At 41.7% G+C, this 4,865-nt stretch overlaps 1 protein-coding gene across 1 annotated transcript in view; it reads right to left on the bottom strand.

The window, feature by feature from the left end:
• Window positions 1-695, bottom strand: part of KCND2 (potassium voltage-gated channel subfamily D member 2) — a 275,632-nt gene extending 274,937 nt beyond the window's left edge. Inside the window, exon 1 of the mRNA XM_027679115.1 lies at window positions 589-695. The gene's annotated coding sequence lies outside the window, so the exon portion shown is untranslated. The remainder of the gene's footprint in view (window positions 1-588) is intronic.
• Window positions 696-4,865: the final 4,170 nt, after the last annotated feature.

Genomic DNA, 4,865 nt, shown 5'->3' with positions numbered 1-4,865 from the left:
GCTTCCCGCTGCCTCCCCCGCGGCGGGCGGGCCATGCCACCCCGCCGTCGCCCGCGGGCGAGGGGCGCAGGGGCGGGCGGCGCCGGGTGGCGGAGCGGGGCGCGGGGGAGCGCGGGCGGGCAGGGCATCGCTCCGCGGGCGGAACAAAGGGGCTGCGGGCGGCTGCGCCGGCGGCGGCAGGGCAGGCGGGGAGCGCGACTGTGCCTACGTGTGCGTGTGTATGTGTTTGTGTGCGTGCCTGTGTGTCGGTGTGTGTGCGTGTGTGTCGGTGTGTGTGCCTGTGTGTCGGTGCGTGTGCCTGTGTGTCTCTGCAGGGCCGGGATCGCGCGGTCCAACCCTTCCGCCGGCAGCGGCGTACAGACCCTTTGGAGTTCGCGGTGTTTTGGGTAGGGATCGGGGCGGCGGCGATGGCTTAAGGTGAGGTACCGAGGGGATTTCTGGGGAGCGCTAGCTGCTTTCAAGGGAAGGGGAACGGTTCACTAAAAGAAGGGGGGGATGAGATGCCTGGGAGTGAAGCGTGGCGATGCTCCTCACAACCCGCCCCGAGCCACTCCGGAGTTCTGGCTGCAATATCCAAATGGCTCTTACCAGCTTTGGGAACGGCGAGAGCTGGGACGGGTGTGGGAGCCTTTTCCTCCTCCTCTCCGTTCCGCTCCCGTGCCAAGCCACCCCCCTTTTCCCGACGCTAGATGGCGCATGGATGACGGGAAGTGAGCTCCCGCCGGGGAGCTGCTGCGGGACCGGGCGGGCGCGCCCCTCGCGCCCCTCGCCCCGAATCCCCCCGCCGGACTCCTCGTGCTGCCGCGTCCGTCCGCTGCCGAGTTCGCGGAACCGCTGGATCCCCGTGGTAGACGGGCACGTCATTTCTTGAGTTTTTCGTGGCACTCTGTTAGTACCGATAAGTAGAGGGAAAGGTCTGTATTTTTCAAGATTTTTAAACCGCCTTTTCTTCACAGACTTGCAACAAGATACCAGAAGGTATTCCTCCTCCTGATTTGCGTGTGTCCGTATGGTAGTAAGAGGTTTCCGAAAGAAGCGCGGATTAAATAGGTTCCTTTATACGTGAAGATCTTATAACCAAACCTTCCACTCTGATAACCTGCTTCAGGTATATGCCAAAGAAACACAAACAAAAATAAACCAAATACTCACTGAAGCTTGAGAGTTAACTCTCTTCTATATTTTAATAATATGCTCTGCTTCAGTATATATTTGCTTCTGACTAAGGTCCCATGAAAAAGATAAACACTCTCAGTACTGTAGTCTCTAAGCTGCTCCTACAAGAAATACTCGAAGGTATGGAGGGAAAAGGTTTTAGTAGTGTTTGAGTGCAATTCCTAACCTGGTAAAATTTGTGATGATGATCGCATATATCAAGTCACTTGAAATAAAATATCACATAAAATAAAGGATAATTTCTGTATGTTTCCTGAAGTTAGTTGTTTGTTGTTTTGTTGGGGTTTTTTTCTATTTCAGCATGATATCCTATAAATCCATTAAATTGAAATCAGTGGGTCAACTACAGATATTGAGCTTTCAGTGATGTGAGTATTCTTTTCCCATATGAAAGATTAGGGGGGTTTTATTTGATGCTACAGAAAGGCAGTCCTGTAGCAATTAATACAGCCCAATTTATAATCCTGTCAGCTCGGCACTGAGACAACAATACAGGACTTCCTTTCCTGAAAATCAAGAGGTTTCTTTTTTAACTCTAAATTCTTTTTGTAATTAATAACTGTTATTACATTTTTAATATGCCTAGCTTTACAGAAAACAATTAGTGCTTTCAGTTGCTTTTTTCTTTTGCAGTTTTTCCAGAATAGAAGTCTTGCAACACAGGGTTTTCCCTGTATAGGGGGGAAGCGTTTCTATTGACACCATTGACTGCTTGGAAAAATGGTCACCTCACCTTAAATTTTTGTGGACAGCCTGTGTATCAGAGAGGCATCTCTCAGAAGCAGAATCTTGGAAAGAAAACAGTATACTCTATTAACTTCTTAATTAATATACTACTGAAAAGTGATAAACAGGAGCTCAGACTTTCACAGCTACTGCCTTGAAATTATCTGGCTGCAGCATTCCTTATTTTGTATGTTTCTGGAAGACTAAGTTCTGGTATGTAAAGTGTATCTAAGTATTCAGTTCTTCCTAAGTCAAAATCCTGCCTGTGAAATCAGAATTGGCTACAAAGAGATTGGTGTGATGTGACAGGGAGGATTATGACTTCAAGTAGGAATTAAATAGCAAGGACTCAAATGAGACAAAAATCCTATTTTCAAGCAAAGAAAATAAATCCTAGTAATTGTAGGAAAAGAAGAAAGTGGTTCTAAGGGGAATGCACAATGGACTCTAATATGAGCTATTTCTAATTCTTTCCGAAGTCGTGAGGTACAAAGAACTCTCTAAGGATTAAAGAAGATAACAGCGATGATGCATAAGTTTACATTAATGCATTTCATTTTTTCTTAGTTATTTTTAGAAATATTTAGAAAGTTTGAAACCACAAATTTTCCTTATAGGCTGAATGCACGTATACGTCCCCTCTTCTTAATTCCTTTAGTATTAAGTCAGTGGTCTTTCCTTTTGAGAAAAGAACACTACAGATATTTAAAACCACCTTGTAAGCCTTTACCTCAAGATTTAGCCATACATCTAACTTTTTTCTTTGCTTCTTCTTTAGACTAGAAGATAATTTCACAGTTCCTTCATTCTTATATTAATTTTTCTGTACACTTGGTACCAAGTGCATAAAATCACATGGAGATAACTGGTTTTTGAATATATGCTATTTTTCCCCTTCTGGATTAGTAAGAACACCTTCCATAAAAAACCCCCATATATTTATCTACTATTTAGTCAACCAATGGAAAGGACTTTTTAAATTTATGTATAGAACCAAGATTATCTCTTCAAAATATAAACATTTCGTTCAAAACCCACTCTGGTTACGACTAGCAGGATATTCTACTGATCTGCCTCTTCTCATACATTGCTTGCTTGAAGGTCTGAGTGCTTCTCAGTCTGAGCAAAAGAGGTTTGGGTTCTTGGTGTTTTGTTTTGAAAGGTTTTTTAAATGAAGGGAACATTCCTGAGACCTTCTAAGTAGCAAAAGTCTGTAAGGATTTCTGGAGTGCTGTTCACAACCCCACTGAAGAACTGGGTCATGAGATTAAGAATGTGTCTCAGAGGAAGATATTTGATTCTACCTTGCAAATGCTAAAAAAAAAAAATAATGCTTTGGTCAAACTTGCAATCAGCCAAATATATAGAGTCATAGTCTTCAGTTTCCTCACCTCCATAGATTTGTCTTGTCTAAATCTAGCTGCTTTTTGTGCTATGGCCAGACAGAAAAAGTGGGAGGCTTTTGATAATTTTCCCAAGACAAAAAGCCAGCCTTCTGGGGGTTTACTAAAATAGGCTCAGGTCACTCTGTTTGGCATCCTTTCTATATGGAGAAATGGATTGCTCTGGACATTAAAAAATAGCCTCTCATTTGTCAGGGATTAAGACATACTGTGGAGGGGAGTGCACAGTATGCACCATTTCTTTTAAATTCTGAAGTCAACCTGAGAGTTAGTATAGCCATCATTAACCTAGAAAAAGACCCTTATTTCTGTGGAAAAGGTTTTTTATGTTTTTGTTACAGATTTAGAGGATGAAATATGAAGGTAGAACTGTCAGCATTGTGGTTTCTTTTTTTCTTAAGGTGACGTTAAGTCAGTATTTGGAATCATCTCAAAAAAACCTTACATTCTTCCAAAGAAGCAACTGATTTGATCTCAAATATTGGTACTTTATCTGCTCTAAACCAACAAATACTGATGTAGTAATTATATTTGTTATTCTTGATATACAGGATACTATATAAAAGATTAATTATCCTAAACTATGTATTAGTCATATTAGGCTCTGGGATTCCTTTTCAAATTAGTAATATGTCATCCATCAATGAAATGGTAAATAAAAACTTTTAAATTTTACTTTAGATAAATACATATTTCTCATTTCGAATTCATGTTTTGTCATAGGTATCCATTGGCTATAAGTGGTATTCTGGGATGACTGTGGTCCTTAAATTAGGAGTCTTAGATACTTTACATTAGGCAGAATGTTCCTGAGACTGAGAGCCTAAGCCAGTCTGCTAAGTCAAAGGGAAACTACTCTGGACTTCAAGTGTGTTTAAGATCACATCCTTACGAAAATAAACGAACAGTGAATTAATGCAGAAAACTAATTAACTACTAGAGTTCAGACTCCTGGTTGTGCTGAAGCACTTTGGGAAGTCTTCTTTGACAAGGATGCCTCATTGACGGACTTTTTCCGTGTCACTGTAGCCACATTCCTAGTCACATGCAGAATCTCCAGTGTCATCAAGTACTCCCATTTCATTCCACAAACAAAATAAAAACGTAGTCTTATTTTTGACTTAACTCTTTTATTTTCTTTTCTCTATAAAATAATCGCAGCATGGCAATCTTTCAATCTGCATCCAAACATTACCAATTTAGGTACTCCTTTTTCTTTGTATTCCAGGAAATGTAGGTCTTGGATGCCAGCCAAACTTCCTCTGCTCCTGCAAAAGCCTCACAGCGATCAATGCCTCCTAGCCTAATTAGTCCCATCTCTCTTATATTGCGAATTCTTTCTAAACTGTTTTGTTACTGGATTGCCTCTGCTCTGGAGGGTGGAGAGTGCCCAAAGAGGGGTAACACAGCTCCAACTGAGAGCAACTGGAATTGTATCCTACCCATTTTTAATAACTGGTTTCTGTTCCAGCAAAACTTACACCATTTCAAGTTCAGCAGCTTTATAGGAATCCTATATGAAAGAGATGAATATGTGCAAAAAATATAGTTAACAGAAAC

The sequence above is a fragment of the Neopelma chrysocephalum genome, unplaced genomic scaffold (assembly GCF_003984885.1).
Source record: "Neopelma chrysocephalum unplaced genomic scaffold, ASM398488v2 Primary Assembly neopelma1_45, whole genome shotgun sequence".
NCBI classification, from domain to species: domain Eukaryota; kingdom Metazoa; phylum Chordata; class Aves; order Passeriformes; family Pipridae; genus Neopelma; species Neopelma chrysocephalum.
Note: the sequence above shows the minus strand (reverse complement) of the source record. Positions and strands in the feature narration are given on the sequence as shown.